Source organism: Hyperolius riggenbachi, chromosome 2 (assembly GCF_040937935.1).
Source record: "Hyperolius riggenbachi isolate aHypRig1 chromosome 2, aHypRig1.pri, whole genome shotgun sequence".
NCBI lineage: Eukaryota > Metazoa > Chordata > Amphibia > Anura > Hyperoliidae > Hyperolius > Hyperolius riggenbachi.
In genome coordinates this window covers 155,414,115-155,437,212 of record NC_090647.1, presented here as the reverse complement: position 1 = coordinate 155,437,212, position 23,098 = coordinate 155,414,115, and the positions used below count along the sequence as shown (strand labels likewise).

The window sequence follows — 23,098 nt, the reverse complement described above, 5'->3', positions numbered from 1 at the left end:
ACCTGATGCCTAACGCCCTACCCAATATCTTAACCTAGCCAAACACCCCCCAACCTGACACCTATCGCCACCGCACAAACACCCTACATGATGCCTAACTCTAACCATCCCCCCAACACACACACAAACACCCTACCAAATGCTTGACCTTAACCCCCCTCCCCCCATAAACATTCTACCTGACACCTAATGCAACCCTCCCCTGCACAAACACCCTACCTGATGCCTAACCCTAACCATCCTCCCCGCACAAACACCCTATCCAATGCTTTACCCTAACTGAACACCCCTTCCAACACCCTACCTGACACCTAAAGCCACCGACCCGCACAAACGCTGTAACGATTGTGGAATCGTATTCGCGGTCAGCGCACCAGACGTGCGCTGACGCGGCGGATTTCCTCCACAAGCGTATATTTGAGGACACCCAGGCTAGGTGCTATGCACCCGCAGAGGGCAATTCCCTCTGGCAGATGGCGCTATGGAGTGCAGGCGAACACAGTCGCTGCACAGCCACAGATGCCAGACGGGAATTGTACAGATCCAGGACAAGGTACGATCAGGCAGGGCTGGATAGCCCACAAGAAACAGAGCAAAGGGACAGAACCAATGTGTTTCCACCAAACTAGTCGCCACCCAGCGACGGTGAACACACAACGGCGGAAACGAAGTGGGAATGCAATCGCAAGAATGGCGATTGCCGACAGAGACACAAGACTGAGCAAAACAGGGCACGAGGGTAGCAAAGGCACAGCAAATAATACAATGAGGCGATACGGAAAATAACAAACGCTAGCTAACCGCGAACACCGCACTCATTTGCAACAGTGCACGCGGTTATGCGCGGTCTCCACGTGATAAGCACAATAGAGACAAGCACGCCTACCTAACCATTAACAGACAAACATGAAACAGAGGACGCGAGCGCTTGCTTAACGGTTACCTCACCGAGCCTCCAGCAAGCGTAGCAGACAAGACAGGCACACGAAAACAGGAACAAGCGAGAGATAGGATCCACAGCACTAGCGAAAAGTGGCTAGCGCGATCCAGGTACAGAGTAGCAGAACAGAAGGATCCCCAGCGCTAGCGAAAAGTGGCTAGCGCGATCCCAGAAGACAGAACAGAAGGATCCCCAGCGCTAGCGAAAAGTAGCTAGCGCGATCCCAGAAGACAGAACAGAAGGATCCCCAGCGCTAGCGAAAAGTAGCTAGAGTGATCCCAGAAGACAGAACAGAAGGATCCCCAGCGCTAGCGAAAAGTAGCTAGCGCGATCCCAGGAGACAGAACAGAAGAGATAGCTGGTAGCAACCGCTGCACCAGCTATACTCCAAGAACAGAGATCAGAACCATTTCCTGTCGACCACCGTTGGGACAGGACAATGGCAACAGAACAAACAAACAGATAATACAACCTGACTGGGCTAGAAGGGGAGCCTAAAGCAACCCCCAGGAATTAACTATACTAGATAGCAACGGCTGACACTCCAGCAGTGTCCATCAGGAACAGACCATGGAAGAGAAATGACCAGCAAAGCCTTCTGGGAAACATAAAGCTCTTATAGTGCCAGTCATCAAAGAAGGCAGGTAGGGGATTTGCATAACGAATGTATGCAAATTCCCCAGCAAGAGAACAGACCGGAACTTGCAATGGAAAGACAGGTCTCTGTTCCAGAGTCCTGCAGCATGCAAACCTAAACAATGGTCAAAAGGCTGCCTGCCTGCGCAGGCAGCTGAGCGGATTCTCACAAACGCCCTACCTGATGCCTAACCATCCCCCACACACAAACACCCTACCTGATGCCTAACACCCTCCCCCCCCACAAACACCCTACCTGACACTTAATGCCACCGCCCCGCACAAACACCCTACCTGATGCCTAACTCTAATCATCCCCCCCAACACACACACAAACACCCTACATGATGCCTAACCCTAAACCCCCTCCCCCCACAAACATCCTACCTGACACCTAATGTCACCCTCCCCCCGCACAAACACCCTACCTGATGCCTAACCCTAACCACCCCCGCCCAAACAGCCTACCTGACACCTAACGCCACCGACCCGCACAAACACCCTACCTGAAGCCTAAACCTAATCATCCTCCCGGCACAAACACCCTACCTGATGCCTTACCCTAATCATCCCCCTCACACAAACACCCTACCTGATGCCTAACTCTAATCATCCCCCCAACACACACACAAAAACCCTACATGATGCCTAACCCTAACCCCCCTCCCCCCACAAACATCCTACCTGACACCTAATGCCACCCTCCCCACGCACAAACACCCTACCTGATACCTAACCACCCCGACCAAACACCCTACCTGATGCGTAACCCTAACCATCCTCCCCGCACTAACACCCTACCTGACACCTAACGCCACCGACCCGCACAAACACCCTACCCGAAGCCTAACCCTAATCATCCCCCTCACACAAACACCCTACCTGATGCCTAACCCTAACCATCCTCCTGGCAAAAACACCCTACCTGATACCTTACCCTAACCTGAATGGGTGTAAGGGGGAAGAGGTCAGTGTGGGTGCTGGGGGGGAGAGAGTTCGTTAGTTTGGGTACTGGGGGGAAAGATCAGTGCTAGAGGGGGAGAGGTCAGTGTGGGTGCTGGGGAGGGAGAGGTCAGTGTGGGTGCTGGGGGGGGGGAGGTCAGTGTGGGTGTAGGGGGATATGTGAGGAGAGGTCAGTGGTCAGTGTAGGTGCCAGGGAGAGTTGAGGTCAGTGTGGGTACTAGGGAGGGGGGGAGGTCAGTGTGGGTGTGGTGAGGATATGTGAGGAGATGTCAGTGTAGGTGCCAGGGAGAGTTGCGTTCAGTGTGGGTACTAGGGAGGGTGGGGGGGTCAGTGTGGGAGTAGGGTAGAGTGACCAGATCTTTGTGGGTCCAACCTGGGACGGGGAGGGGGGGGGGCGTCACGCGTAGCGCGCCACGGTGAAAAGTGGGGAGGACTGAGGAGCGCGCAGCGACGAAGACTGGGGAGAGGGCTGGCGAAAAATGGGCGTGGCCATGCCATTGTATGGGCGGAGCTAACGTAATGATGTAACAGCGAGGCATAAGAAAGCAGTGTTTACTCCATTATGTGGACAAACAAGACTTTGCATCATGGGTGTGCAGAAACTGTGTGATGCTAATAGTATACCGTAACCACAAAGCAGCAAACATAGCTACCTATGACCAATAAATAATAAATGCAGTAACAGTTACCCCGGACACCAGAAAATAAACACAATGGGCAACATGTCAGCACAAAATAAACGCAATGCGGGCAACATGTCAGTACAAAATAAACGCAATGCGGGCAAACATGTCAGAACAAAATAAATGCAATTCGGGCAAACATTTCACCAAAAAATTAACGCAATGTGGGCAAACATTTCACCAGAAAATTAACGCAATGCGGGCAAACATTTCACCAGAAAAGAAACGCAATGCGGGCAAACATTTCACCAGAAAAGAAACGCATTGCGGGCAAACATTTCACTAGAAAAGAAACGCAATGCGGGAAAACATTTCACCAGAAAAGAAACGCAATGCAGGCAAACATTTCACCAGAAAAGAAACGCAATGCGGGCAAACATTTCACCAGAAAAGAAACGCAATGCGGGAAAACATTTCACCAGAAAAGAAACGCAATGCGGGCAAACATTTCACCAGAAAAGAAACGCAATGCGGGCAAACATTTCACCTGAAAAAAAAAGCAATGCGGGCAAACATTTCATTAGAAAAGAAATGCAATGCGGGCAAACATTTCACCAGAAAAGAAACACAATGCAGACAAACATTTCACCAGAAAATTAACGCAATGCGGGCAAACATTTCACCAGAAAAGAAACGCAATGCGGGCAAACATTTCACCAGAAAAGAAACGCAATGCGGGCAAACATTTCACCAGAAAAGAAACGCAATGCGGGCAAACATTTCACCTGGAAAAAAAAAACACAATGCGGGCAAACATTTCACCAGAAAAGAAACGCAATGCGGGCAAACATTTCACCAGAAAAGAAACGCAATGCGGGCAAACATTACACCTGGAAAAAAAAACGCAATGCGGGCAAACATTTCACCTGAAAAAGAAACGCAATGGGGGCAAACATTTCACCTGGAAAAGAAACGCAATGCGGGCAAACATTTCACCTGGAAAAGAAATGCAATGCGGGCAAACATTTCACCTGAAAAAGAAACGCAATGCGGGCAAACATTTCACCTGGAAAAGAAACGCAATGCGGGCAAACATTTCACCTGGAAAAGAAACGCAATGCGGGCAAACATTTCACCTGAAAAATAAACGCAATGCGGGCAAACATTTCACCTGGAAAAGAAACGCAATGCGGGCAAACATTTCACCTGGAAAAGAAACGCAATGCGGGCAAACATTTCACCAGGAAAAGAAAGCATTTACTCACCTGGCAGAAGTCTCCGGCCTCTGGCGCGCTGCTCCCGGGACCACCTTCCTCCTGAAGTCTCCCGCGCTGACAACCTGGCAGAGCAGGGCTACGGCAAGATGGCTCCCGAAGCCCTGTACTGGAGACAAATAGTCTCCAGTACAGGGCTCCGGCAGCCATCTTACCGTAGCCCTGCTCGCCTGCCGGTGTTGGAACAGACACCGGAAGAGGAGGCTGGAGCGGGGCTGCGGGCAATGAACTGGCACGGCGTCTATAGACGCCGCTGCCAGTTCATAAGGATAGAGTGGCCAGAGTCCCGAGGCCGGGACGTCCCGCTGCTGAAAGCGGGACGTTTCCCGGGACCTCATGCAGCCTGGGACAGCGGACCCCGAATCCGGGACGTGTCCCAGGCAATCTGGGACGTCTGGTCACTCTGATATGTGAGGAGAGGTCAGTGGTCAGTGTTGGTGCCAGGGAAAGTTGAGGTCAGTGTGGATACTAGGGAGGGGGGAGGTCAGTGTGGGTGTGGTGGGGATATGTGAGGAGATGTCAGTGTAGGTGCCAGGGATAGTTGAGGTCAGTGTGGGTACTAGGGAGGGGGGGGTCCAGTGTGGGTGTAGGGTGATATGTGCAGAGAGGTCAGTGGTCAGTGTTGGTGCCAGGGAGAGTTGAGGTCAGTGTGGGTACTAGGGAGGCGGGAGGTCAGTGTGGGTATAGTGGGGATATGTGAGGAGATGTCAGTGTTGGTGCCAGGGATAGTTGAGGTCAGTGTGGGTACTAGGGAGGGGGGAGGTTAGTGTGGGTGTGGTGGGGATATGTGAGGAGATGTCAGTGTAGGTGCCAGGGATAGTTGAGGTCAGTGTGGGTACTAGGGAGGGGGGAGGTCAGTGTGGGTGTGGTGGGAATATGTTAGGAGATGCCAGTGTAGGTGCCAGGGAGAGTTGAGGTCAGTTTGGGTACTAGGGAGGGGGGAGGTCAGTGTGGGTGTTGTGAGGATATGTGAGGAGATGTCAGTGTAGGTGCCAGGGAGAGTTGAGTTCAGTGTGGGTACTAGGGAGGGAGGGGGGGTCCAGTGTGGGTGTAGGGTGATATGTGAGGAGAGGTCAGTGGTCAGTGTTGGTGCCAGGGAGAGTTGAGGTCAGTGTGGATACTAGGGAGGGGGGAGGTTAGTGTGGGTGTGGTGGGGATATGTGAGGAGATGCCAGTGTAGGTGCCAGGGAAAGTTGAGGTCAGTGTGGGTACTAGGGAGGGGGGAGGTTAGTGTGGGTGTGGTGGGGATATGTGAGGAGATGCCAGTGTAGGTGCCAGGGAAAGTTGAGGTCAGTGTGGGTACTAGGGAGGGGGGAGGTTAGTGTGGGTGTGGTGGGGATATGTGAGGAGATGTCAGTGTAGGTGCCAGGGAGAGTTGAGTTCAGTGTAGGGTCTAGGGAGGGGGGAGATCAGTGTTGGCATGGTGGGGCAATGTGAGAAGATGTCAGTGTAGGTGCCAGGGATAGTTGAGGTCAGTGTAAGTACAGGGGGAGGGGGGTCGGCGTGGGTGTGGTGGGGATATGTGAGGAGCGGTCAGTTTTAGTGCCAGTAAGAGTTAAGGTCAGTGTTAGTACTGGGGAGGAGGGAGGTCGGTGTGGGGGGATATGAGAGGAGAGGTCAGTGTGGGTGCGTTAGTTTGGGTACTGGGGGGAAAGATCAGTGCTGGAGGGGGAGAGGTCAGTGTGGGTGCTGGGGAGGGAGAGGTCAGTGTGGGTGCTGGGGGGAGGTCAGTGTGGGTGTGAGGGAGATATGTGAGGAGAGGTCAGTGTGGGTGCTGGGGGGGAGGTCAGTGTGGGTGTAGGGGGATATGTGAGGAGAGGTCAGTGTGGGTGCCAGGGAGAGTTGAGGTCAGTGTGGGTACTAGGGAGGGGGGAGGTCAGTGTGGGTGTGGTGAGGATATGTGAGGAGATGTCAGTGTAGGTGCCAGGGAGAGTTGCGTTCAGTGTGGGTACTAGGGAGGGGGGGGGGGGGGGGTCAGTGTGGGTGTAGGGTGATATGTGAGGAGAGGCCAGTGGTCAGTGTTGGTGCCAGGGAGAGTTAAGGTCAGTGTGGGTACTAGGGAGGGGGGAGGTCAGTGTGGGTGTGGTGGGGATATGTGAGGAGATGTCAGTGTAGGTGCCAGGGATAGTTGAGGTCAGTGTGGGTACTAGGGAGGGGGGAGGTCAGTGTGGGTATGGTGGGGATATGTGAGGAGATGTCAGTGTAGGTGCCAGGGATAGTTGAGGTCAGTGTAAGTACAGGGGGTGGGGGGTCGGCGTGGGTGTGGTGGGGATATGTGAGGAGCGGTCAGTGTTGGTGCCAGTAAGAGTTGAGGTCAGTGTGGGTACTGGGGGAAGAAGCCTGTCAGGGGAGGCACCATATTACCTACCTGAACCATATTCTACCTGAAGTGTTACTTGCGTATGTGGTGGGAGGAGTTTGTCGTAGTTAGTGGAGGGGCGGGGCTTCTCCCGGCCGAGGGGCGGGGCTTCTCGCGGCGAGGAACAGTGCCTAGTCCGACATCTCCATCTCCCTGCAGCTCGGGGTCACGTGACAGGCTCTGTGCTTCTCCAGTGACATCACACTCCTCATAGCATCCCATCACTGCCCCCTGGAGGCATCGACTAGCATTACACGTGTCTGCTAGAGACCACTCCTCCACTCCCAGCAGCGATCTCCGCTCTCTGCCTCCCTCTCACCCCCGCAATCTGCCCCCGAACAGCCGCCTCCCCGCCGCTAGCTCTGTGACCGCCAGGGGGCGCCCATGGATCGGGGGATTTCCACAAGAAAGCGGCGGCATTCCTCAGGGTTTCCTGTTCGGGTCTTCAGGGGGAGGTACGGCGGAGCAGTGCTTTTCAGCGCTGCTAGATTTGGGCGCAGCCGGCGCCTCCATAGACTTCAATAGGAATCATTCCTATTGAAGCGCTCAGTGAGTAACGTCGGCTCCGTCAGAAGACAGAGCCGAAGTTGCTTAAAAACATAATAATTCGGCCTCCAGCAATCGCTGGAAGCCGAATTATTTCATTCCCCCACTATCCATGTCGGCCTGGAGGGGGAATAGTAATTAAATCGGCCCGGACTTGTGCAGAAGCAGGATCAGCCATATACCGCTGTATCCTGCGCCCAAGTCTACCGGCGCCGATTTCAAATGTACGCGAGGTACGGAGATGGAGAGGCAGCAGGGGTCCCGGGTTTGCGGGTCGCCGATCGCCTGAAAACCCGCAAGGAGGCCGGACAAGAAGCACAAATCTGGCGCGCGGAGGATGTGTCTGTTCTCAACGTGGTCCTCTCTGTGGCTTTATAAGGAAGCTCCGCTGTAGGAGTGAGGCACTCGCCTCGAGACCTCTGTCGCTGATCGCAGCTCCGATGCCGCACACTGAAGAAGGAAGGAATGTTTTGGTAATTATTGTTTTTTTTTAATATTATTTAAACAACAATCATAGAGTCACATATAAGGATTTCAATACAGCAATTATGGTAATTAAAGCGGCATATATAGTAGCCAGAGAGTAGGTATGTAACCAGCTATACCAAATGATATCGTAAATGACTGTTATATATAACTGTCAAATGGCTATAATAAAAATCATTATGTGTGTGTGTGTGTGTGTGTGTGTGTGTGTGTGTGTGTGTGTCAAAGTTTTATTGAAAAGATAATCAAAGTCATTATATAAGAAAAGCCAGTGAGCCTCACGCAGGAACCAATACATCAGTGTGAATTATGAAAAGAGGTAAACAAATATGATCACATCCTTAGTTCAGAATAGACTATCAACGAAATGCAAACAATACTGTTTTTCCCCCCACCTGATGACGTCACAATACTCACCTGGGTATAAATACAGGATGCTGGGATTACCTGATGACCTCACAATACTCACCTGGGTATAAATACAGGATGCTGGGATTACCTGATGACCTCACAATACTCAGCTGGGTATACATAGAGGATGCTGATATTACTATCTGATGACCTCACAATACTCACCTGGGTATAAATACAGGATGCTGGGATTACCTGATGACCTCACAATACTCAGCTGGGTAAACATCGAGGATGCTGGTATTACTATCTGATGACGTCACAATACTCACCTGGGTATAAATACAGGATGCTGGGATTACCTGATGACCTCACAATACTTAGCTGGCTATACATAGAGGATGCTGGTATTACTATCTGATGACGTCACAATACTCACCTGGGTATAAATACAGGATGCTGGGATTACCTGATGACCTCACAATACTCAGCTGGGTATACATAGAGGATGCTGGTATTACTATCTGATGACCTCACAATACTCACCTGGGTATCAGTACAGGATGCTGGGATTACCTGATGACCTCACAATACTCACCTGGGTATAAATACAGGATGCTGGTATTACCTGATGACCTCACAATACTCAGCTGGGTATCAATCAGTACAGGATGCTGGGATTACCTGAGGACCTCACAATACTCAGCTGGGTATCAGTACAGGATGCTGGGATTACCTGATGACCTCACAATACTCAGCTGGGTATCAGTACAGGATGCTGGGATTACCTGATGACCTCACAATACTCAGCTGGGTATCAGTACAGGATGCTGGGAGCCTCTATCCTATTATTTATTTTTATTATTTAAACAACTCTTTTTATTATTTAAATAACAATCATATAGTCACATAAGGATCTCAATACAGCAATGATGGTAATTACAGCATGTATAGTAGCCAGAGAGAAAGTTATATAAACAAATATACCAAATTGTATCAGAAAGGACCTTTGCATATAACTGTCAAAAAGCTATAGCAGGGCTCTATGGAAGGAGTCACTGATGCTAGAGGTCTGCCGCTGATCGCAGCTAGGATGCCGCAAGAAGGAATATTTTAAAGTAATATTGTTTTTTAATTATTTAACACAAAGATCATAGAGTCACATTTTATATTTTGTTGTTTCAACGTTTTATTGAAGAGATAAGCAAAGTCATTTTATACACAAAAGCCAACTAGCTTCATGCAGGAAGCGTTACATCAGAGTGAATTATGAAAAGAAGTAAACAAATATAATCATTGCATTTAAATATCTATCCGAACAATAAGTATGCCTGTTCACTAGGGTGCGTTCATAGCTGATAGTCCAGCAGCCCCACATTGTACTAAACATGTTAAAGGCTTCCTCATTTTGCCGTATCAAATTATTTTTGATAATATCAGAGAAATTCCTTCTTTTCGTTTTTGTTGTCACTAGTGAGGAGATGCTTCCGGCGGGTACTGGGCAAAGCTTATGTTGGGTACACACGATGCAATTTCCCACCTAATTGACCGAAATCAAGTGATTATTTCCAACTTGTCCAATTGGCTCCCGATCGATAAAAGGATCGATTTTGTGCACTTATAATTGGAAAATTGATTGCTTTATTGATCGGGTGCACTTTGGACATGTACACATGATGCAACTTCCTGTCCGATCTAGTTTTGATCGGGCAGGAAATTGCATGTGTATACCCAGCATTTCAGTGGATTGTGGGCGGAGCTTCTCACAGCTGGGGGGGGGGGTGGAGAAGTCTGTCAGTGGGAAGCACCATATTACCTGGTAGGTGGAGCTTCTCACAGCCTATTTCTTGAAAAAATAGATGTCTGGCCACCCAGAGCCCCCCCCTCTGCAGGTGACCATCTCCAGTGATGGAGCCGCATCTGAGCCTCCAGTGCTGACATCCCCACCTCCCTGTAGCTCCGGGGTCACGTGACAGGCTCTGTGCTTCTCCAGTCACATCACACTCCTCATAGCTTACCATCACCGCCCCATGGAGGCTCCAAGTGGCATTACATGTGTCTGCCAAAGACCCCTCCTCCATCCCCAACAGCGATCGCCCCCCTCTCACCATGCAATATGCCCCCGAACAGCAGCCTCCCCGCCACTAGCGCTATGACCGCCAGGGGGCGCCCATGGATCAGGGGATTTCCACATGAAAGTGGCAGTATTTCTCCGGGTTTCTTGTTCGGGTCTCTTGATCTCTGTGTGCCCTGTGTTGCTGGCTGGTGTGGAGTGGCATTGACTGGCGTCTTCAAGTTCTTGGGAGGGTCAGGTAAGAGGAAATCAGCGGTGGAGGACATGGGCGGCGGCAGCCATCGGTAGCTCAGAGTCACGTGGTCTTTTAGCTGAGCTGCCCACGTGACTCCGAAATTTGTAGCAGCTTCGGCAGGCGGCAGGCATTTGGCATCAGAGACGTTCCTGCTTTGCTACCGCCAGCAGAGAACGTCAGAAGAAATCAGTGGCTTGGGCAGGAGGAAGTCAGCGGCAGAGGACATCGGCGGTGGCGGCGGACATTGGTGGCTTGGAGTCACGTGGGCCATCAGCTGGAGCTGCCCACGTGACTCCGGTACTTGCATCGGCTTCGGAATGGCATGTGGCACCAGCAATGTCCCTTCTTCTCTACCACCATCAGGAAAGTGGAGGACATCGGCGGTGGAGGACATCGGTGGGTCTGTGTCACTATCGCCCCTCTGGAAGACATCAGCGGCGGAGGACATTAGCAGCTCTGAGTCACATGGGCCATCAGCTGGAGTTGCCCACGTGATTCCAGTTCTTTCAGCGGCTCCAGCTCCAGGAGGCATACTTGCCACAGATGCCAGCACAGCACGGACAGACCGGACTGCAGGGGACCCGGGACACCATCACCATTAGCCCAGGATCAAAAGCAGCCCAGCAGCATGCCTCTCCCCTAGGATTGGTGAGTATGAAACATGCATGTGTGTACATGTTGGAGGCAGGCATTGTGACTTAGTGGTGTAGGTAGTGGAGGTTATTATAGCTTAGTGTAGGTAGTGGGGGCAGGCATTGTAGTTTAGTGTAGGTTGGATGGCATTGTAGTTTAGCGTAGGTAGTGGGGGCATTGTGGCTTAGTGTAGGTAGTGGGGGTATTGTGGCTTAGTGTAGGTAGTGGGGGCATTGTAGCTTAGTGTAGGTTTTGGGGGGCAGCGGTAGTAAGTATAATGTAGGTAATGGGGCAGCAGGAGTAAGTGTAGAGTAGTTAGTGTAGCTGGTGGGGCAATAAGGGTTAATGTAGGGTAGTTACTGGAGCAGCAGGGGTCAGAGTAGCTTAGCTAGAGACAGTTTGGAAAGAAAAGGACCCATACAATGCCCCTGGACCATAGACGCTACAGGTTTAGTAGTTTTTTTTTTTTTTTTCAGATTTGTGCCCTCTAAACCTAGGTGCGGCAAAAATCTGAAAAAAAAAACGTGTTTCCCCGAAAGTAGGCCTTCCCTTTAAAATAAGACCAATCCCAAATTCCTAGCATGCTCGAAATATAAGGCCTACCCCTAAAATAAGCCCTAGTGGTTGTGCAAGTCCCGTCCGTCTGCCCCCCTTCCACCACTGCCACTTTACCTCCTGCTGACCCCCCCCCCCTCCTCCAGAAAGATGCATCCTCTTTCTTCACTGCCTGCCAACATACCGGTAATTCAAACCGCAGGACAGGTGATTCCCCCACTGCTGCTTTATTTCCTGCTGGCCCCGTTCCGTCATAATTCAAACCGCTGATCAGCGGTAAACTGCGGTTAAGTCAGCTAGTTACACTGTAACAGCGCTTCCGTGTACAGGAAGTGAAATCTCTATTTACTTCCTGTTCATGGAAGTGCTGTTACAGTGTAACTAGCTGCCCTAGCTGCAGTTTACAGCTGATCAGCAGTTTGAATTATGACAGCGGGCAATGGGGAACGGGGCCAACAGGAAACAAAGCATCAGTGGGGAAATCACCAGTTTACTGCTGTCCTGCGGTTTGAATTACTGGTACAGTGAAGAGCGTGGATGGGACTTTATGGAGGAGGGGGTCATCAAAAGGTAAAGTGGTGGTGGGGGAATGGGGATCTTGCTACCCTAATGTAACGATCGGTGGGCGCAGAGAGTATCTGATTACCGGTGATCTGCAGTATCACCGGAAATACAGATATATACCAGATTATAAGTGATCTGCAGTCTCACCGATAATCCGATATACAAACTAACCTCTGTTCACCTGAGTAGAGTGTAGTGTTTGGTGTAACTGTAACACTTAGAGGACAAGGCCTCAATGCAGCAAGGAGTACTGCACAGATTCCTTCCGCAGACCTGAGCTCTCCAAGACGGGAGGAGTCAGACTGACAGTAGGAAGGTATATCTGAAAGTGACCCTCAGGAGGAAGGATCGCTAACAGAGCGAGGAACCGCCTCTAACGGTAAGGTCGGTTCTCGAGGTCGGACAAGCCAAGTCGTAAACACACAGACAGATAAAGTACAAGATCAGCAGACAAAGGCAGAGTCAAAGTACAGGCAGGGTTCGGCAACGGGGTATCAGATATATCGGGGTACAAAATCAGGAGGCAGAAACAGAGTCTAGGAGCGAGCCGGGGTTCGGCAACAGAGTATCAGAAATAACGAGGTACAAGATCAGAGTTCAGAAGGGTAGTCAAGGCAGGCAAAAGTCATAACAGATAATCACAATCAAACTAGTACTTTAGCTATCAATAATCTAGCTAAGTGTAGGATTACAGCTCCAGCTGGTCCCGGCACACTTAAGGATCTGACTACGGATCTGGGTGCTCCCACATATGTGATCGCACGCCAGACAAAGAGCAAGTGAACAACCAGCAGTATATATACTCTAGGACCTTTCCAGGACCTCCCTAATTGCTGGTCCAATGAGAGCAGTGGAATTTGTCAGCTGACCCAGCTGGTCAGCCGACACCCTTCTAACTGCTATTTAAACTCTGCCTCTCTGCTCGCGCGCGTGTAAGTCTGAATCTTGGTGGACTATCAGTCCCAGCCACACCAGTACTGTCATGCAATGTATTTAGTGAACTGAGTGCGGGAGCCGCCTCCAATGCGGATTCCGCCGCTCTGCCTAAGCGGCATGCGGCGTTTTTTCCGCGTTGTGACGCCATGCTGGACGCGGAAACAGCCGCCTCGCCTTGAGAGACAGCGGCTTTTCCGCGTTTCATCACAGTACCCCCCCCCCCCCCCCGAGGAGTGGACTCCGGACAACTCCTACCAGGCTTCTCGGGGTGTAAGGCATGAAACTCTTTCCTCAACTCATCCGCATGCATGCGAGTCCCCGGTACCCACTGTCTCTCCTCAATGCCATATCCCTTCCAGTGTACCAGATACTGTACCGAGTTCTGGACAATGCGAGAGTCCAAAATTTTCTCTACTTCGAACTCAGGATGACTATCCACCAGGACAGGAGGAGGAGGAGGAGTAGGGCCCACATGGACTGCTGGTTTGAGCAGGGATACGTGAAATGATCTCACCCCACGCATGCTGGCGGGGAGATCAACGGTATAAGTGACGTTGTTGATCTTTTTGGTCACAGAAAACGGACCCACAAACCTGGGGCCCAGTTTGGCAGAAGGCTGCTTCAGGGTCAAGTGACGTGTGGACACCCAGACTAAATCCCCTGGCTGAAACTTCCATTCCATGGAACGTCTCTTGTCCGCTTGACCCTTTTGACTTTGGAACGCTTTCTGCAAATTATCTCTAACAATTCCCCAATTGTTTCTGAGTGACCTCTGCCAATCCTCCAGCGCTGGGAATGGAGAAGAGGCAACTGGCAAAGGGGAGAACTTGGGCGACCTCCCTGTCACAATCTGGAACGGGGAAAAACCAGAAGAAGAACTCTTTAAATTATTCTGCGCAAATTCTGCAAAAGCCAGAAACTTCACCCAGTCATTCTGTGCCTCCGCAACGTAACATCTTAAAAACTGTTCTAAAGACTGATTAATTCGTTCAGTCTGCCCATTCGTCTGTGGGTGGTAGCCTGACGAGAAAGACAGCTTCATGCCCATTTGGTGGCAGAATGCCCTCCAGAATTTAGAGATAAATTGGACTCCCCGATCGGACACAATGTTCTCCGGAATGCCATGCAGCCGGAAAATGTGGACGATGAATAGGTCAGCCAATTCTTGGGCCGAGGGTAGTCCTTTCAAAGGCACGAAATGGGCCATTTTGCTGAAGCGGTCGACTACCACCCAAATGACCGACATGCCTTCAGACCTGGGGAGCTCACCCACAAAATCCATGGACAAGTGGGTCCATGGTTCACTCGGGGCGGGCAAAGGCTGTAAGGTACCGACAGGTGCCTGCCGGGAGGGTTTACTTTTGGCACATACCGCACATTCCCTGACATATTCCTTGCAGTCTGTTGCCATGGAAGGCCACCAAGCACACCTGGCAATCAGATCCTGCGTTCTGGCAGCACCAGGGTGACCAGCACTCTTATGGGCGTGAAACATTTGTAAGACCTGTAGACGAAAAAACAGTGGGATAAACAAGACCCCCTCCGGTTTCCCCTCAGGGACATCCTGCTGAAAGGGACCCAAAACCTTTGTCCAATCCTCCCAGGTCTCTGTGGCTGCTAACACCAGCCTCTGCGGGATGATGGACTCAGGAGCGGGGGGCTGTGCTGTCTCTAATTCGAAACATCTGGACAGGGCATCTGCCTTGATGTTTTTGCTGCCTGGAGTGTATGTGATAATAAATCTGAACCTCGTAAAAAATAACGACCAACGGGCCTGTCGGGGACTTAGTCTCTTAGCCCCCTCGATGTATTCCAGATTCTTGTGATCAGTATACACCGTGATCGTGTGTTCTGCCCCTTCAAACCAGTGGCGCCATTCTTCAAATGCTAATTTAATGGCCAGAAGTTCCCGGTTGCCTATGTCGTAGTTTTTCTCTGCCGGTGAAAACCTCCGAGAGAAATAGGCACACGGGTGCAACCTCCCCTGCAGCCCAGAGCGTTGAGACAGCACAGCCCCTACTCCAACTTCTGAGGCATCAACCTCCACAATGAATGGGTAAGAGGTGTCTACGTGTCTCAATATGGGTGCAGAGCAAAACAATTTTTTCAAGTGAGAAAAAGCTGCCACAGCCTCAGGAGACCAGTGGTTGGTATCTGCCCCCTTTTTTGTGAGACTGGTAAGAGGGGCAATTATCGTGGAGTATCCCTTTATGAACCTCCTATAGTAATTCGCAAAACCTAAAAATCTTTGCAGGGGCTTCAACCCCACTGGCTGTGGGCATTCCAGGACAGCTGTGACCTTGGCAGGATCCATTGACAGGCCTGAGGTGGAGATCACATACCCTAAAAATGTGACAGTGGTCACCTCGAAAATACATTTCTCCACCTTGGCATACAGCATATTTTGCCTCAATTTGTCCAACACAAATTTAACGTGGACCCTGTGCTCGGGGAGGTTGTTGGAATAGATTAGTATATCGTCAAGGTATACTAGTACAAATCTACCCAACACCTCCCTGAATACCTCGTTGATTAATTCTTGAAAGACGGCTGGCGCATTGCACAACCCGAAGGGCATCACTAAGTACTCGTAATGCCCGTCGGGAGTGTTGAAGGCCGTCTTCCATTCATCACCCTTTCTAATGCGGACCAGGTTGTATGCACCCCTCAGATCTAATTTTGAAAAGATCTTAGCGTTCGTGACTTGCGTAAATAAATCGTCTATCAATGGTAACGGATGATTCTTCACCGTGATTTTATTCAGGCCACGGTAGTCGATGCATGGTCGCAGCCCTCCGTCTTTTTTCTTAACAAAAAAGAAACCGGCCCCTGCAGGCGACCGAGAGGGGCGAATGAACCCTTTGGCTAAATTGTCACGAATGTACTCCTGCATCGCTATTTTCTCTGGTCCAGACAAATTATACAAGTGACCCCTAGGGGGCATACAACCGGCACGGAGATCGATGGGGCAATCGAAAGGGCGATGAGGAGGTAACTTGTCAGCAGCCTTGGGACAGAATACATCCGAGAACTCGGAGTATTGCTCGGGAACCCCCTCCACATGCAACTTGGTCTGACCTAAAGTCACCTTCCCTAGACACTGTTGGGAACAGAAGTCTGACCAACTAGTTAATTGTCCTGTAGCCCAATTAATCTGTGGCGAATGGAGCTGCAGCCAGGGCATTCCTAAAACAATTGTGGAGGTGGTCATGTGTAATACAAAGAAACTTAGACTTTCATTATGCAGAACCCCAATAGTGACTTCCACCTCTGGTGTCTGAGACAGCGGACGGTCCCTTTGCAGCGGGGAGTCGTCCACAGCAGTAACCTGGATAGGTGGTTTTACTGAGGTGAGCGGAATGCCCAACTTTTCTGCAAACTCTGAACTCATAAAGTTAGCCGCGGAGCCTGAATCAACAAAGGCTTCTGTGGCTTCAGATTTGTCCCCCCATGTAATCATACAGGGAAGGAGCAAACGTTTTTCGTTTAAGGGTATGAGCCGGGCACCTAGGGTGCTACCCCCTACCACTCCTAAACGGTAGCATCTTCCCGGCTTGTTAGGGCAGTTTTGTACTATATGCCCCCCTTCAGCACAGTACAGACACAGCTGTTCGGTCATTCTCCGTCTTCGCTCTACCTGGGTCAATTTTGACCGAGCAATCTGTATTGGCTCGGATGGAGGCAAGACGGGAGAAGGTGCAATAGTAGGAGGTGGAGTCACTGGGACCGTAGTGTAAGATACCCCTCTGACACGGGAACTACCCCTGGTCTGTTTTTGGTAGCGCAGCCTGCGGTCGATTCGGATGGCCGCTGAGATGGCCTCATCGACTGTTCTAGGCTCGGGCTGGCTTAACATCAAATCAGAGACCTCATCGGACAGCCCTGACAAGAAACGATCTAATAGGGCATAAGTGTCCCACCTGGCCGTAACTGACCACCTCCTAAACTCGGCCGCGTAATCTTCGACCGGACCTTCGCCTTGACGCAAAAGCTTGAGCTTCCGCTCAGAAGTCGAAGCAAGGTCCGAATCGTCGTAAATTACTGCCATAGCGTTAAAGAATTCCTCTACAGAGGTAAGAGCTTTGTCTCCGGCGGGCAGGCTATATGCCCAAGACTGGGAGTCGCCGGACAACAAAGTCTTTATAAACGTGACCCTCTGGGTCTCAGTACCCGAAGATTGGGGTCTCAACTCAAAATAGGACAATACTCTACTCCTAAAATTCCGGAAGTCAGATCTGTGGCCGGAAAAGCTTTCAGGTACAGGCATACATATGTCAGAGCTAGGAGAGGATCGCACATGATCCACTGATGTCTGGAGGATTTGTACAGACCCTGATAGGGCATCAATAAGAGTCATGTGGGTGCCCAGTACTTGATTGATGTTGTCCACCGAAGTGGCAAGTACACCCAGACAATCAGTGTTTGCGTCCATTTTGTATTTGGGTCTGGCGTTCTGTAACGATCGGTGGGCGCAGAGAGTATCTGATTACCGGTGATCTGCAGTATCACCGGAAATACAGATATATACCAGATTATAAGTGATCTGCAGTCTCACCGATAATCCGATATACAAACTAACCTCTGTTCACCTGAGTAGAGTGTAGTGTTTGGTGTAACTGTAACACTTAGAGGACAAGGCCTCAATGCAGCAAGGAGTACTGCACAGATTCCTTCCGCAGACCTGAGCTCTCCAAGACGGGAGGAGTCAGACTGACAGTAGGAAGGTATATCTGAAAGTGACCCTCAGGAGGAAGGATCGCTAACAGAGCGAGGAACCGCCTCTAACGGTAAGGTCGGTTCTCGAGGTCGGACAAGCCAAGTCGTAAACACACAGACAGATAAAGTACAAGATCAGCAGACAAAGGCAGAGTCAAAGTACAGGCAGGGTTCGGCAACGGGGTATCAGATATATCGGGGTACAAAATCAGGAGGCAGAAACAGAGTCTAGGAGCGAGCCGGGGTTCGGCAACAGAGTATCAGAAATAACGAGGTACAAGATCAGAGTTCAGAAGGGTAGTCAAGGCAGGCAAAAGTCATAACAGATAATCACAATCAAACTAGTACTTTAGCTATCAATAATCTAGCTAAGTGTAGGATTACAGCTCCAGCTGGTCCCGGCACACTTAAGGATCTGACTACGGATCTGGGTGCTCCCACATATGTGATCGCACGCCAGACAAAGAGCAAGTGAACAACCAGCAGTATATATACTCTAGGACCTTTCCAGGACCTCCCTAATTGCTGGTCCAATGAGAGCAGTGGAATTTGTCAGCTGACCCAGCTGGTCAGCCGACACCCTTCTAACTGCTATTTAAACTCTGCCTCTCTGCTCGCGCGCGTGTAAGTCTGAATCTTGGTGGACTATCAGTCCCAGCCACACCAGTACTGTCATGCAATGTATTTAGTGAACTGAGTGCGGGAGCCGCCTCCAATGCGGATTCCGCCGCTCTGCCTAAGCGGCATGCGGCGTTTTTTCCGCGTTGTGACGCCATGCTGGACGCGGAAACAGCCGCCTCGCCTTGAGAGACAGCGGCTTTTCCGCGTTTCATCACACCTAACCATATATAAGACCTCCCCGAAAATAAGAACTAGCACATCTTTTGAAGGAAAAAAAAAAATAAGACAATGCCTTATTTTTGGGGAAACACGGTAGTAGCCAGAGAGAAAGTTATGTAAGCTGGTATACCAAATAATATCAGAAATGACGGTTATCTATAACTGTCAAATAGCTATTAAAAAAAGACCATAAGGTGCCCATACACTCGGCAGATTGGCAGCAGACAGATAAGAAATGCATCTGATGATCTATCTGATGCGTTTTTAGAACATTTTTTACCAGGATAGAATTCCAATAGATTTCAGTTTGAAATCTGTTGAAATTCGATCTGATGGCATTTTTTTGCCATCAGATTTCCATTAAGGCCAATGCAAACTGATAAGCAATCTCATCAGATCGACCTAAATTTTCCACCCTGCTAGTTCGATGGAAATCCATCGAAATCGATCGAAATCGGCCGTCGATCGGTCGATTGGCCAACCGATTTGCGATCGATCGATCGATCGATCGATCGCGATCGATCGATCGGCCAGAAAATCGGCTGAGTGTATGGGCTGCTATAGAGTCACATATATATATTTTTTTTAGTTTCAACGTTTTATTGAAAAGATAAGCAGTCATTATATAGAAAAGCCAATTAACCTCACCCAGGAAGCATACATCAGTGTGAATTTGAAAGTGTATTATTGAAGTGTATTAAGTGTGAATTATGAGTGTAAACAAATGTAATCACATCCTTAGTTCAGAATAGACTATCAATGAAATGCAAACAATGCTGACGTGCTGTAAATTGTCTTTCCAGATGAAAAAAACTTGACTAATCAGTTACAGCTGTTTTTTTTTCCCACCGCTACCTCACAACACTCAGCTCCGTATAGATAGAGGATGCTAGTATTACCTGATGACGTCACAATACTCAGCTGGGTAGAGATAGAGGATGCTGGGATTACGTTATGACCTTACAATGCACAGCTGGGTATAGAGAATGCTGGGATTACCTGATGACCTCACAATACTCAGATCGGTATAAATAGAGGATGCTGGGAGTGTCTGGCTCATGCCCTCTCAGGTGGTGCTTTTCACTGCTTTTCTAGTCTGGATGAAGACTGGGGAAGAGGGAGGAATGGAAAGCAGTTCCTGGTCACTCTGCAGTATTGGAGGCTGGGTGCAGGATTCTGCAGAGAATACATCCTGTAAGGGCTGGTGCACACCAGAGCGGTTCTGAAGTGTTTTTTAAAATACTTGCAGGGGAAAAAAAAAACTTGGCTAATGAAAGTGAATGGGATGGTGCACACCAGAGCGGTTAGTTTTTTCCACAAACTCGGGCTGCAGCATTTTTTAGATTTCTGAGTCGTTTCTGCCTCAATGTTAAAGTATAGGAAAGTGGACACCGGCTCTAAAAAATGCTAGATCAGAGCGGTTTTCCAGACGTTTTTGTTACAGAAGCTGTTCAGTAACAGCTTTTACTGTAACAGTATTTGTAATCTGCTACACAAAAAACGCTAGGCATTCGTAGAAAACATGCCTAGAATCGCTCTGAAATCTGCTTCAAAAACCTCTAGCGTTTTGCAGATCTGCTAGAGGTTTTTGGTGTGCTACAGCACTACAAATGGGAGAGGTACCCAAAGTCATTTATCACCCCCATTTACAACTGACTGACAGAGCGTAACTGTATATGGCCCTGAAACATGGTCACACTCGATAGTAATCTGGTGTCAAAACATAACAACAAGCAAAGTAATTGTACGTCTGTCATTGTTTGACTTGTGTTAGATTATTCTCACTGCCATGTGGTCCGGCCCCTGTTGTAGGAGCGCGACAGGTTGATAATGGAATTTTGAGTTACCTTGTGGTCTGGAGCCCTGGAGTTGGAGTGCGACGGGCTGCTGACCTAATTTTGATTGTTATAGCATGTTATGCCATAAGGCATTACATCCTGTGCGCATGCATTAGGTGGCGTAAAGAAAACTTTGTGTTAGCGCATGCGCATCATGCAAAAATGCATACTCAAATATGCCCAAATAGGGTTGTGTTTGTCATACTCATTGCCGTATGGTCCGGCGCCCTGTGGAGGGAGCGTGACGGGTTTATAATGTAACTTTAAGTTACGGTGTAGAGAGAGGGGGCTTGAGCCAGCACTGCAGTTAGGGTACTTTATTGTAGAAAAAGACACTTACAGTTGAATGACAGCCAGATGCTCAGAGCAGGTTAAGTGGGCGCCAGGTCTGGGTCCCCCTGCGGACGTCCGTTTCGCGCACACAGCGCTTGTTCACCCCATTGCGGTGAACAAGCGCTGTGTGCGCGAAACGGACGTCCGCAGGGGGACCCAGACCTGGCGCCCACTTAACCTGCTCTGAGCATCTGGCTGTCATTCAACTGTAAGTGTCTTTTTCTACAATAAAGTACCCTAACTGCAGTGCTGGCTCAAGCCCCCTCTCTCTACACCTATGCATGTACTGTTTATTTCTGCCGGAGCACACAGCTAAGAGGGACCTACACCCTTACAGAGTAATATACAATACAGCCTAGCCTGGCCTTCTGCAGCAATCTTAGTCGAGTGCTGGAACCCTATCTGCTTCCTGTTTATACTAACTTTAAGTTACCTTTTTGTCCAGCACCCTGTGGTAGGAGCGTGATGGGCTGATAATGTAATTTTAAGTTACCTTTTGATCCGGAGCCCTGGGGTAGGAGAGCGACGGGCTGATAATGTAATCTTGAGTTACCTTTTGGTCTGGCACCCTTTAGTAGGAGTGCGACAGGCTGATAATGTAATTTTGAGTTACCTTCTGGTGCGGCACCCTTTGGTAGGAGCGCGACGGGCTGCTAACGTAAATTTGGATTACCTTAGCCAAAGTACTTTGCCAAAAAATAATATAATAAAATACCTTACAACTAATAAGTGTAACGATTTGTGTCAGCAAAGAACAGAATTCTGATTTGTAAAGGATTGCGGAGATGCCGCCGCGTCAAGCAGTAGCATGGCGGCTATCTCCACGTTCCAGCCGGCGGGTTCCGTCATGCGGGGACAGGATGGACTGGTGCCTGGGTTAGTGAGGAATGAGAGGGAAGCCGCCGCAGCGCCGAGTGGCATGGCGACTGTCCCCGCGTTTCAGCCAGTAGCTTTCGTCGCATGGTCGCATGGTGGATCTTTGCCTACTCTTTCACCGGCACACAGACTAAGTTCTACGCGCGCGCACACAGACAGGATCTTTATGCATACAGAAGGGGAGTCAGCTGATCAGCCGGTCAGCTGACTCCAACACTGATCAGGATTGGTTGAGTGACTGGGGCGTGGCTTTAGAGCGCTCCCAATATATATAGGGCAGGCCTGTCAGTTGTTCCTTGTCTGCTGTTGCATTCGCTACGTGTTAGCACTCAGACCATAGTCAGACCCGAAAGTGTGCTAGAACCAGCAGGAGCTGGGGATCCACAGTTAGGCCTGGTGCACACCAAAAAACGCTAGCAGATCCGCAAAATGCTAGCAGATTTTGAAACGCTTTTTGTTATTTTTCTGTAGCGTTTCAGCTAGCATTTTGCGGTTTTGTGAAGCGTTTTTGGTGTAGTAGATTTCAGATATTGTTACAGTAAAGCTGTTACTGAACAGCTTCTGTAACAAAAACGCCTGCAAAACCGCTCTGAACTGCTGTTTTTCAGAGCAGTTTGCGTTTTTCCTATACTAAACATTGAGGCAGAAACGCATCCACAATCCAAAAAATGCCTCACCCCGGGAGTATGCGTTTCTGCAAAACGCCTCCCGCTCTGGTGTGCACCACCCCATTGAGATACATTGACCAAGCGTATCCACAGCCGCAAGCGGCTGCAGAAACGCTGAAAATGCTGCTCGGTGTGCACCAGCCCTTAGACAGATTCTGTTGATAGCTTAAAGTACTAATTGAATTGTATTATTTGTTATGACCTTCTGCTAGCCTTGACTACTCTCCTGTCTTGTGATTCTGTGCCTTCGCCTATCTGATCTGGTTGCCGACTGGCTTATCCCTCACTCTGTTTCTGTCTTCCGTTTTTGTGCTGTATCTGCCCGTGTGTTGCCAAACTGGCTAGTCTGACTCTCCTGCCCTCACCAGGGAGCTTAGTCCTGGTGAGGGGCCCTTAGGTTAGTTATCACCTGCTCCTCAGGTAGATAGCTGCAGTACAGTCTGAATCATCTAGATAGCTGCAGTACAGTCTGAATCATCTAGATAGCTGCAGTACAGTCTGAATCAATTCAATTCACTTTATTGTCATTGTGTAACACAACAAAATTACTTTTCATGACAACCCCACGGTGCATATAGGGAACATAGTGATAGTAACAAGGAAGAGAAGAAATTATACAAGTATGCCAGGTATTACAGATGTTTAAACAATT

The 23,098-nt window shown here is 49.6% G+C and overlaps 1 long non-coding RNA gene across 1 annotated transcript; it reads left to right on the top strand.

The window, feature by feature from the left end:
* The first annotated feature begins 6,922 nt into the window (after positions 1-6,922).
* Positions 6,923-7,818, top strand: LOC137545937 (uncharacterized). Its single transcript, XR_011026127.1, has 2 exons — positions 6,923-7,250; positions 7,575-7,818. It is a non-coding gene; the product is annotated as an uncharacterized lncRNA (long non-coding RNA).
* Positions 7,819-23,098: the final 15,280 nt, after the last annotated feature.